The 13,249-nt window shown below is 40.8% G+C and overlaps 1 protein-coding gene across 4 annotated transcripts in view; it reads right to left on the minus strand.

Moving 5' to 3' along the window:
• Positions 1–12,796, minus strand: part of LOC110490512 (sodium-coupled neutral amino acid transporter 4) — a 30,840-nt gene extending 18,044 nt beyond the window's left edge. Inside the window, exon 1 of one of the 4 annotated variants that reach the window (XM_036944895.2) lies at positions 12,435–12,796. The gene's annotated coding sequence lies outside the window, so the exon portion shown is untranslated. Of the gene's footprint in view, positions 1–2,523; positions 2,914–10,278; positions 10,451–12,430 lie in introns of those variants that run through there. The other 3 variants (XM_036944896.2, XM_036944897.2, XM_036944894.2) reach the window with 3 other exon arrangements.
• Between the last annotated feature and the right edge of the window lie 453 nt (positions 12,797–13,249).

The following is a 13,249-nucleotide window of genomic DNA, read 5'->3' on the forward strand; positions in this document are numbered from 1 at the left end:
GATGAGGCACTGGGGAGCGCACACAGAACTCTGCTAAATGATTTTAACAGCCAATTACCCACAGTGCTGTTCTTCCCATACAAAGGCTTCTTTGACAGGAATGGGTAAAAACAGCCGAGCAGCCAGGGCCCTTGTCCATCCAGGTTCCCAAAAGTGGCACCCTGCTCCCTCCCCTGTCCTACCGACCAACACCCCAGGAAAAACACAATGGTGAAACACATCTAAACCTTAGTAACACACATGGATGTCCAACGCTGTGACAAAGCCATAAACAAACAGCTCTGGAACATAACCTCATCCACCAATCCAAGTCCATGAATTAACATTTCAGTGCTGCCCATCAAAAAACAAGCATTGTAAAAACTCTTCGAAAGGAAGTTTTAGTGCTAGAAAATACATTTCAGTCACATGCTATTTCAACTCTTGCTATTTCAACTCTGGCTATTTCAACTCTGGCTATTTACACTCTGGCTATTTACACTCTGGCTATTTACACTCTGGCCCCAGACATTGAAAGGCATTAATGAAACTGGGCCAAGTATAAAATCCATCATCCTCACATGATCGTCAAAGCGCGCCACGTTAACAGTCAATAAAACATTACGTAAGTGAGCCTATGCACAGTAGGTCCTCCATGTTGTACCCAGTCAGGACAGAGATCCATGGCCTTCGGGACTGAAACAGGTCCTGTAAGGAGTTCCATGTTTCCCTTTAACTCCATGCTGTGGAGAAGTCATAGACAGACTGAACCTGTATCTTACCACACACACCTCTTTTGTTGTGACTGCTGTCACCTACCCTGTATGGAAACGCATAGCCAAGCCAATCATTATCTGTTTGCGAAGCATTTTTCTACATACTTAGTTTTGCCTGGCTTGTCTACTCTACACAGTTCTGGTTTGATCGCATTCTAGTTCCTGCTGTGCCTGGACCAGCTGCGTTCCTGGAACTGCTGTGTGTCCTAGTTCCTGGAACTTGTGTGTCATAGTATTTCCTATGTCTCCTCTAGATAGACAGATTGACTGGTAGGCCTCTATCTTCTTATTGGTAGATATTTGTATCTTTGTGATCGAAAGTGTGCATTGCATACAAATACACCTCCCCAGTGTGCTACCCTCGAGGAAATAAGAAGGAACCTGCTCAACCAGACTTCACCCCTCCTCCCAGGCAGCTAAGCACTCCACTGCTCCCCGTGCATATACCTTGTGTTATGCTATGACTAAGCTACCTATAGCCATAGACCCAGCCCCAGCAAAATCCTTGAACCTTTGCCTTTCATGCACATCTGAAATGTATGCTTTACTCACTGTAGTTAAAACCACTGGTACTTTTGCATATGATTGTTTGAAACACGTTTTATATTGAATAACAACAACTGAGTGAATGTGATTTAAAGTCGTTACAGTGTGTTTGTCAATGTGTCTGTGTGTGCATTTGCTGTTTGATAAAACCAATGTGATAAATGCACGCAAGTACAGACGTAGGATTTTAATTTGAGACCATTTGTGTTACAGCAGGAAAAGAATCCTGCAGCAACAGGAAATGTAAATTATTACGTGGATTATAATTAATGGACATTTTGTGTAGGGGTTGATACATTTTTCATTAGGGCAAGTCAAGTCTGACATTTTAAAGTGAAAATCACAACCATTAGAAGCTTTTTTAAACCTCAAATACACTACAAGTTTCCATGTCCTGCTATTAAGGAAAATTCCTGCAACAACAGGATGATCAAATTAAGATACGGCACCTGTATGCCAAATCGTTTATTGCATTATCAAACACAATATTTGATACCAAGCCTTGTACATTGTGCAAATAAAGAACCTTCTTGAAAATGCCTAACGCCTAAATCTAATGTAGTGTACTTGCATACAACAAGGCTTCAACACTTTTAATAGAAAAGTCAGTTCTGTGACACAACAAACACTGATCAAAACTTGAGATTCTTCTTATCCAATTTGCCAACAGCGTGACATCAATCATCTGAATGGGAAAAACATGAACTTCATTTGTTTTATCTGTCCAGTAGTAGCAGAAAGGGGGTCTGTGCAACTTAAATAACACTCAACTCCAAGTTTAAGGACACAACAAAAGTACAGTACCAGAGGATCCCATTCTTACTGGAGGTACACAACACATCATTAGCTTAAAGATTAGCTCTGTCTAACTCAAACTACCACTCAAGTTATGCAAGTCCCACTTCAGCAGTGGCGTGGTTTTCTCAACAACCCAACAAAACATCTAATAAACCCACAAACAAATGCTCAAAGGAAACCAACTGAATACTTCAACCAATGAAATACCTCCCACAATCTCAAAAGCACAAAACAAACTATTTCAGCTAGGTGCATCTAGTTTCTCAAGAAAACTGGAAAATCCTCCACTTTTTTTCTATAAGAATTTTTATTTTCTCAGCAGTTACAACTTAGTGCCTATTTGAATAACAAACTTAGACCAAGGTAACTAAAGTTCCCTGACATGAGAAGCAGATAAATCATGTGGAAAAGGAGATATACTCACTCATTCAGAGATGACAGAGAGGGGGTCCGAAGTGTTATTTTTTGCTTGTTTGGGGGGAGAATGAGGACAGTGCTAGTGAGCAGCCAGGAGAGGCAAGAGCTGCTGCTTTTTTGTAACCCAGGTGAGAGGAAGGCTTTTAAAGAGCAGGGGAAGGACCCACCCTGGCCAATCACGTCAGGAGCCTGAAGCCAAAAAATGCCCCGCCCCTCCCCCTTTCCCCTAGTGAATAAAAAATAAGCAAGAGAGAGAAAGGCAGAGAGAGGAATTAATCAGTAGAAGAAGAGTGGGAGGGGTTAGAGAGAGAGAGAGGGACAGCACACAGACATCCTGAAAGCTCGGCCAAGATTGCACAGTGAGCGTTGTTGCATCAACTGCTGTTTGTTCTGTGATGGCCCGCCAAGCACACACCCCGGGTGGTCTTCCCTGGGTGCAAACGGTACCGTCCTCATGCTGCGGTCACTGTCCTACTCTGTCCTGCCCTCAACCACACACCCCTCCCTTCCCACTAACCCTACTCCCTACTACCATGGGTTGACTCAGCGTACTGTTAAGCATTCAGAACCTGCGGAGAGACAACTGGCATCCACTGGGGAGGTTGTGACACTGCCCGCCAATCAGGGGCCACAGCTGAGTGTGCCGCTGAGCGCAAGGTCACACTCCGCTGAAGGATGGGGTCTTAACAGTCCAATTTTGTAATCCCCCTCATACACACGTACACACACACACATTATACACAGAGAAACTTCAAATCAGACACATGAAATGCTTCTTTTGAGTCCACAACCCACCACATTTTATGAAATAAAATAAATATTACTGAACGTGTTGTCTAGTCCACACCTGTTACAGCAGAGAGTATAGTCTAGTCCACACCTGTTACAGCAGAGAGTATTGTCTGATCCACCCCTGATATAGCAGAGTATTGTCTGGTCCACACCTGTTACAGCAGAGAGTATAGTCTAGTCCACACCTGTTACAGCAGAGAGTGTTGTCTGGTCCACACCTGTTATAGCAGAGAGTATTGTCTGATCCACACAAGACATCTGCAGAAGCAGAGCAGTACAGTCACATAACATCACTCACACATACAGATCTAAAATCTCCACAGAATAACCTAAATAGCATGTTGTATATTCACATGTAGTATTTGTAACTAGTTACAAGTTAAGAGACAAAACAAACCAATTTTGCAAGTAAGTTATCTCAAACATTCAAAGACTGAGTCAGTCAGGACGATCCAAAGCTGGAAGATATGTCAACTCCATTTATACCTCAACCATCATTCACGGAAAATGATCTACTACTATCAATCAATCAATCAAATTTATTTTATATAGCCCTTCGTACATCAGCTGATATCTCAAAGTGCTGTACAGAAACCCAGCCTAAAACCCCAAACAGCAAGCAATGCAGGTGAAGAAGCACGGTGGCTAGGAAAAATACTAAGCATCAATAGCCCGAAAACACAAACAAAAATACTATTCTATGCTACCATTGGCAATGCATCACCACTGTGGCAAATTACATGGAAAATATCCAGCCTATTCAGAGGTGAGTGCAATTTATAAAAACAAGCTCAGAAATTCAATCAGAGCTCAATCAGAGTGAAATTTTAACGAGAAGGTAAGAGAAATGAATACAGGGAGAATTAAATGAAAAGGTTAATTCGTGTGACAGTCCTACTGACCATGCCTGATATCTTCAGACTTCCTTCTGGCTATGGGAGTATTCCTTAAAAGGTGTCACACTTCTGAAGTACAACGGTTTCACACCAAACGGTCTAAAATCTTTGAGCCAATCATTAGCGGTTCTAGACCAGCCCAGGTCACACAGGAGAAGCGACTGACTGGAACAAGCATGCTCCAGCCACTACTCAAACGCACAGAGACGTGCTTAGTCATTACAACACAAATTCTAAACTACAACACAAAAAGCCTTGACATCAACGTTATTAAGACAATAACTACTACATTGGCTGAGGCAATGCTCAACATTATAGAAGCCAGTGAAACATTCTAACCAACATTGTTTTATCATGGCATTTGTCATGATATGTCATATTACATCTCTCACAAACAAGATGCATATTTACTCGACCTCACATGGATTGACCACGGAAATAATAACAGCTTAGCCCTCCGACCAGTTGCACTCGTTACCCCAGCTATTTCCCCATGTCAAAACATTCCCATCTTCAAACACTCCTTTTCAAATGTGGATATAAATTAAGCCTTCCTGTAATTATTGTTCCAGTAAACATTTCTTATTGACATTGAGGAACTTACGGAACACTTTGCATTGGGCTCATCTGTATATTAGAGGCCATCTTCAATCAAATCAATGTCCTATTCTGAAAATCTCAAGCATCTACCTGGAGGATTATACAGTACCAAGCATTGTGGATAACGGGCTATAAATAAGAGCCAATGTTTTCCTGCTGTAGTTTTACAGTAATTTGAACTCTCTCTCCCTTTGTGTCTCTGTGAAGACCAAGAGCCAGATCCCTGCATTAACTGCATTACTGGAAGTACTTCAACTGTGGTCTCCCAAAAAACCCACTGGACTGGAGGCAAATACTCCCCCTCCAACTTATTCACTTTTTACGAGGGGCCTCTGACGTTGGCAGAGTAGGATCTGGCCTGTAGATGCCCTATAGTTGGGTTATCTCTGCAGCAGGAGACCCACATGTTGGGTTAACAGCGGTTGTCAATTACAGGCCAAGGGGCCTCCTGACCTCTCTTATCTTCCAAAACAAAAACACCAAACCAGTCCACTGGCACCAGCAGGTAACTGGAACAGCTGAAACACCATGTCACTGCAATAATACAGGGTCTTGTCCCAAGAAAGACGCATGCACTCTCACAAACTGTACACAGCACTCCAGTCACCAGACTCTTGCCAGCGCAATCGTTCAGCTAGCCCCATTCCAGCAGCCTCCACAGTTCTCTAACCAATTATAGAAAGCAGGAATTTTAAGGCAACCAAAATAAGTCGGTACTCCAGACGCCATGTGACGTGCTGCAAATAGCTCCGGTAGGTGGTGAATGAATGGCCAGATGACATATCACCAGGACGGTAATGGAAAGTGCCGCTTTTGTTACATCAAACAAACCAACATCTCTTTCCGTCCAACATTAACATTGCTGGAAGAATGTCTGGGCCCTTTCATCATAACAGTTTAGAATGTGTTGAGAGACACATTTTGATCTTTGCTATGTAACTCTATGCTTACGTCTGGTGAACCATTAGAAGCCATTAGCCTGTGCACTATCAGGTGTGTAACACTGGCATTCAAAAGCAAAGAGGATATAACACAATGCTCCTTCTGGTAATCCCTCAAATGCTGAAAGGTCAATAAGGAATGAATACAGTGCAAGAGATGCACCAGCCCTTCCACACACTTGTTACAAATACAACAAGTGTAGACCTTACCATGAAATGCTTACTTACAAGCCCTTACCCAACAATGTAGTTCTAAGAAAAACAGGGCTTAAGAATATATATTTTTTAAATAACAATAACGAGGCTACATACAGGGGGTACCGGTACCGAGTCAATGTGGGGGGAACAGGTTAGTCAAGGTAATTGAGGTAACATACACATGTAGGTTGGGGTAAAGTGACTATGCATTGATAATAAAGAGTGAGTAGCAGCAGCGTAAAAAAAAAGGGTGGGGGGGTCAATACCAATAGTTCGGGTACAAGATGTCAAAAAAGACTCAGGTTACAGTGATCAGCTGACACCTCAGGGACGTTTAGGAGAAAGTCAAGTGTATCCTGCATGTGGGACTACTCCGAAATTCACAGAGTAGAGTTACATCCGTGAAGATTCTTTAATGGATTTGTCGAAGAGGTTTACAACCAGTCAAAGCACATATCAAGAAGCACCAAGCAGAGACGCATCAGTTCCCCTTTTTACAGTATGACTCGGTCGGGGATTATATCCCCACAAGGTTGGTGGTATTAATGTGTTCTAACCACCCTGTCAGTCAAGCTGATACCCACAAATCAACTATTTAGATGTTGTCTGCACATGCAAGTTAATTATGAGTGGCATGTGCCTCTCTTTCTCTCTCACAGACGTGTCACATTCTACATGTCCACTCTCCGAGGCTCCCTGCCACAATTTCAGCTCCACCATAAATGCCTTGGGTGTTATGGGAGCCCAGTTCAAGATGGGGTTGACTCGTGTAGCCTACCTGGATGCATCTGATCCACTGCTTATCTACACTAGCTAGTTACTATTGTTGGCTGTGTGAGACCTTGTATCCATCTGTACAACTAGAAAAGCTTTGAATGTCGGCCACTGATCAGTTTTAAGCCCAGTGTTAAATGTAGGTGTCCCTTCTCTCCATTCAACTCGCGAGAATAGTTTCTGAATGTCGGAAACTCAAATTTGCAAATGCAGCATTTAGCTATTCACATAGAAAAGGTTGCTTCATAACACTGCTGCTATTCACCTGTCTGGTATCAGTAAATACCCAAAGGTATCCTTCCCAAAACTTGCAAGGTGTTTGGTTAGGCCTTTGCCTAACATGTTTGGTTAGGCCTTTGCATTCCCACAGGTCAGAGCATGTGAGCTGGCGTCTATGGAGATGAATATGTGGGTTGAGGGTAAAGCTCCAAAACATGCAAATATTTCCATGAGGATCTCCATACATATTGACTACAGCCAAATAGTGCATTTGTTAAGAACCAAGTTAGCTTGTTCTCTCAATGCTATCTTAAAGAACCCATGTTAGCATTAAGCACAAGTTAGCCCAAAGAACACAAGTTAGCATTGAGAGAGCAAGATTGCCTCAAGAACACAGGTTAGCACAGAGAACACAGGTTAGCACAGAGAACACAGGTTAACAATGAGAACACAGTTTAGCACTGAGAACACAGGTTATCCTTGAGAACACAGGGTTGGATTCATCTATGGGGTTTGACTTAGAGCATAGCTGGGCTGGAGTGGGAGAAATTATCTGATAGAGGCTGAGAGACTCCCATCAGGCCAAAGTCCACATACCAACAGAGCTAAATATAAGTCATTCCTCAGAACCTCACATCTCTACACTAGCTGTGACATGACTGCCATTCTTTTACCACTTCATGCAACACTTACTCCTGAATCTATCAAACCAATACAGTGCTGTAGAAGTGCACAAGGCAAACTGTTCAAGAGAACATCTGGTTTAGTCTAAAATATATTGGCAACCCATGTGAAAGTATCAATATTGTTCAAGTTCAATCTCTCAGTGAAATCTGCTAAACATGAAACACAAGAGAATCTGACTGCCGATAGGTACTTATCAAAGTAGGAGGCCAATCCTTCTCTTGCTAGAACAAAAGGTGTACCTTCGGTGTACTCGTAGAATCGCAATGGTCGGCAGTGGCCAACAACTTGACTTTGAGCCAATCAGAGAGCACAAACCTCCACATGGTGAAGCCGAAAGGAGTGACAATAAAAAGGAAAAAAGGAGAGCTTATCCACCCTTTATAATCAGAATTGTTCTACCTAAAACAATAAAGCTGCATAAAACAAAGAAAATCTTTAGCAAGTGTTTACATCTTTTACGTCTAGGTAAGGAGTTTTGTGCTTTTTTTTGGTAGGTTTGATAATGTGTACTAGCTTATTAGTTAGCTAGCTAGCTGGCTAACGTTAGCTTGCTTAGTGAGCAATGCCGTCACACACACTTCATATGAAACAAATGAGGTGGTAAGTGCAGCACAATACACACAACACTAACCAAGCATGCTACCTAGCCACAGTAGCTAGTAAAATTATAATTAAATCACAAGGTATTTGTTTCCATGAAGCAGCAGCTGCCTGTAGCTGTTGAGAGTCAATGCAGTATCTTTACCTAGCTAGCACATCATGCTAACCATTTAGCTAACGTTAGCCAGCTAGCTAAAACTGTATATATGGGCTGTATGTGATAATGGAGAGTACATAAAAAAAAAGTTGTCTTGCTAGCTAGCTGTGGCCATCTGGCTAGTATCAACAATGACTTTTTACAACCATAGCAACATTAGCGCATCTAGCTCGCTAACATTGACTAGACAAAGCAACACACACAGACATGCATTGCCAAACCACTCTACTGCCACCTTCTGGTATGGTGTATTTGAATAAGGCTGAGTCGCTGACGACTTCAAGGTCTTTGCTGTTTGAACACAGAAGAGATTGGCTGCCAACACTGTTGAGAGGTGCTAAAACTGTCGGCAGGCAAACGTTTGACAATCCTACTAGTGTGTCTGAGCCATTGTACTTCAGAATTGGAGTTGGGCTTGGTCAAAGAAAATAGAGGCCATCAATGTACAAAGGTACAGTACGAGTTACAGTCACAAGCATGTACTGTACTAATCATAGGAGGTAGGTTGCACCTTAATTGGGGAGGACGGGCTCATAATAATGTCTGGAGCAGAATAAGTGGAATGGTATCAAATACACATGGTCTCCATGCGACTATGTACATACGTACGACTCAGTGACCTTGTTGTACATACTTCTTTGCTCATGCCTTAGCATCAATACAGGCATTTCTCATGCTGTACATAATTTTGTAAAAATAATAATGAATGTACATACTCATGACGATCTTGTGAAGAGTGCGGTGATATGTATTGGTCTTGTCAGCACAAGAGCCTGATGTATGAGGCCCTGCTATTACTACGGTATAATCAAATACAACAATGTGTGACCAGGTTTGTGGTGAAGAGGATCACCCAAAGCATGGTCCCTGCATGTTTGAGCTGGACCTCTGCAGTAAGATCTATTTTGTTGGCCTGATGGGATTCAGGCTGTAGTCGTTGTTGCTTCCTGGTACTGTACATGGTCCGTCCTAACTTTGTTTGTGAACACTTTCCCCAGGTCCCCCATGTTCTGATGGTCTTATCAGTCCCTATTGATCTGTCCATGGCTTTTGTTGGCTGATGACGAAGTTGCACTGCTTGACGTAGGCCCACATCTGAGTGGCCTTGAATTTGCTAGGGGAGGAGGGTGCTCCCGGGGACAGGTAAGGCCCTGCATGTCATTAGCCGTTTGCTCATAATTGCGCAATATCCGAGCCAGTACGTGCTGGCACCTGAGACATTTGAAACTGAGACTAATTTTTAAAAATAATTTATTTCACCTTTATTTAATTTATTAGGGATAGTCCCCCTTTTTTCATTTTTTGCCTAAATGACATACCCAAATCTAACTGCCTGTAGCAGTTAAAATATTCATAGTTTTGGTACCATTTGAAAGGAAACACTTTGAAGTTTGTGAAAATGTGAACTGAATGTAGGAGAATACAACACAATAGATCTGGTAGAAGAAAATACAAAGAAAAAAACAACCAGTCTTTTTCTACCCCCATCTTTGAAATGCAAGAGAAAGATCATAGTTAGAGCAATCACTCTGGTTGTAAATATGCAGTAGGATGTGGTATTACATTAATCAATGCAGGTTAGTCTCATAGAGATAAGATCAATTATTAAGAGACCTGGTTCAAAGCCATTTCACAAAAATTAAAGCTAGTCTAAGAAATATTTCTTACCATCACTAGTGCAGGGCGTATTTAAGTTCCATATTCTTATTGTTCAAACTATTTAGTCATTGCATTATGCAATAGTAGTGGTAAGAATAGCCAGCCCTCACATTGTATGCCCTTCTCAGATTTCAAAAGGACATAGTGACAGTGTTTTGGAAAATCACCCCGAAATCCTTTGATTCCTTGGTGAAATAATAGTGGATTAGTGTTAATAGTAGCTGCCATGCACCACGCACCTCAAACACGACTTTGCGACCGGCTTAAGGGTAAGTTTGCTCTGTTCCACACAGTCTCAATTGCATCAGCCGTCATTGCTCGAACATGAACAGCTCTGGGCTTTTTGACTTACATCTGTTCGGTCATTCAAGACCCTACATCACACACCTCATACTGACCAATGAAAAGAGCATGCTCATTTCTCTACCCCCACTGACATGTGTGTGCAGAGAAAAAGTGGCAGGGCCTGCCCCTGCATTTGAACACACCTGCACACTGCTGACATGAAAGTCTTTGACATAGAATGAACCCATTTTCTATTAGACCGTAAACAATCAAAGGTGTACAGTGTTCTCTGTAATAGCCTAGGCTTCTGTCTGTCACCGAATGGTTACATCAGTAGATTAGCTGTGAAATCAAGATATCAAATGTGAAAAGTATTTCTCACATTTGCAAGTAATTTCCCATCTTTGTCTCTATAATTTGTGTTACCATTTGTGAGAATAAATAAAAAACACCACACATCTTTACACTTAATTAATAATAGTCCCTTTGACAGGTGTCAAAAGAGGCTTCACAAAGATAGAGATAGTTTACCCATATTACAAATTGACCTTATTTTAAGGATACCTAGAAAATAGTCTGTGGACACAGTCAGCAACCCAAGATGTGGGTTGGATTTTACCAAGCAACAATTTAGTAATTGCATTGTAAAGTTCAAAATAATGGGAACTGTATGACCCCTTTTTGTATGCTCTATATAACAGACCTGTACTTTCACCGTGATACATTCAAAAGTTAGACATTTTGTTAAAGCTTCATGTCTAACTTCCTGAACCTTCATGCCATAAAAACATATACATATGTGTGAAACATTACCATTTAGGGACACACTTGAGGTCTGGTCATCTGAATTTGGTTGCCCAACTCAAAACCAATATTACTTAAAATAATCCCATCTCACGGTAGTCTAAAAAGTATGTTATTGGTGGCAAAAGTAACCTAATAATGCATGCAGTTTCAGTGGGAGTTCACCAGACAATATATATAAATCTTTCCCGGAATCACTTACTTTATTTGTATTTATGATATTGGTCTGAACTTCTGTTGTGATAGGCTCACTGGGTTAATAATGTATGCTACAACCTTAGCTTGATGCTGGTACAGAGAGGAGTGTTTTTAAACCACATGGATTTGAGAACCCTGCACTTTTACAATATATCTAGGTTTACATCTTCAAATAAAAAAGTAGCAAATAGAGAAGTGAAATTAAATCTGAGCCTATCTCTATTAACGACATAAAGAAAAAGTCTACGGGTTAAAATGACTTAACCTTTAGGAATCTTCCAGATATACGCTCCTCCCCAATCAACGAAAGAAGGTAGAATCTGCCTGTAGGCTAAACCATACACTCCAAAATACCTTTCTCGTTTATTTCACATGTCCAGATATTTCTACTATATTTATAATTGTAAAACTATTAAAAACACACACATACAGAAATTGTATTCAAAAATAACTATTAAACCTAGGTAAACTTTATAACTCCGACAGTGTCGTTGTGAAGGTTATTGAATGGTAAAAATAATAATTTCCACGTTCCTTTGTAGTATGCGAAATGCACACGCAGGGCAGTTGCAAACATTGGAAGAAACTGCATTGTTTCTTATCCAAAAACACATAAAAATATTTAATGCATTTGGCTAGTAAGTGAATTACACATGTAATATCACTTACTGGCGTTATAATAATAATTAACGGTCTACAATAGAATATTGGCCCTTCATGTAAACTACACGACACATTCGACACGTGTTATTTTCGCGAAAAACATTATTATTTAACATTCAGGCTACACCAAACACAGAAAATATACTCCAGGACTAATACCTAAGAACGTGTTTTAAATATCCCATAGTTCCTTTAAACGACACATTTATTGGCTAAACAAATTACCTGAGAGATTAAACGGCAATTTTCAGCCTTGGATAATTACTCTTGTGGATGTTTTGTCAATAATGTCAACATTAACCATTAGCTTTCCGGTGCGAATTGAAATGGGATACAGTGTTTCAAAATTCCGACGTTGACAAACAAGTATGCAATACCTACACAACTATTGGAGAACATATACAGGCTAAACATTGGAAAAAAGCTTAAATGGGGACCTACCTACCTAAATTTTAATTGTTCGGGGCTTCAGAGGTGGAGGACAAGTAAGCGTAGTGAACACCAGTAAGGGAGACCCTTCCCATTTAACAACCGAGCGACACAGTGGAAATTTCCACCATGTGATGGCAACTCTTCAAGCATCATGTTTCACTACCAAGACACCCTCCGACTGAACGCAACCAATTGGCTGTTGTATCTCACAGTCCTCGATAGGCAATGGCAGAACATAAACGTTGTATAATGGGCAGTGACTGTGGTCGACTAAAATATGTAAAACGTAGGCAATATGAAGAGCACAATTGATTTTGGAGCGCCTTCACGTTGGTGTAATTCATTTGTTGACACTACACATTCTGTTTGTAGAGTAGACGCACTCAAGGAGTGGGCACGGTTACCATTGTTTGCGCGCGCTGCATAAAGTTTCCAAAAACCTTCAATTGTGGATGCATTTTCATTCAACACGTTCACTTTCAAATTAATTTCAGTTAGATAACTGATTTTAAGAAAGTAATTACTTATATGAAATAATTGAACATTGCAACAACCAACAGTGTTTTTCTAAAGATGTGTTGTCTTGTAATCCTATAACTAAATCCTAGAGCATTAGGGAAAGTGTTTTGCAGTTTATCACTGTAGGGCAAGCTATGCTAAAAATGAAGACAATGAGTTTATTATAGATTACATTTTCATAACCCAGGTATCATAATAATGCATTAAAAACAATTGCCACCTAGTCAGTCACCATAATTTCAGGTAAAATATTGATATAGGACAAGTAGCTTAATTATGTTGGCCTTTTGCATTTTGGTAGGCTGTAAT

The sequence above is a fragment of the Oncorhynchus mykiss genome, chromosome 15 (genome assembly GCF_057628025.1).
Source record: "Oncorhynchus mykiss isolate SJ-2025 chromosome 15, ASM5762802v1, whole genome shotgun sequence".
Classification (NCBI taxonomy): Eukaryota; Metazoa; Chordata; class Actinopteri; order Salmoniformes; family Salmonidae; genus Oncorhynchus; species Oncorhynchus mykiss.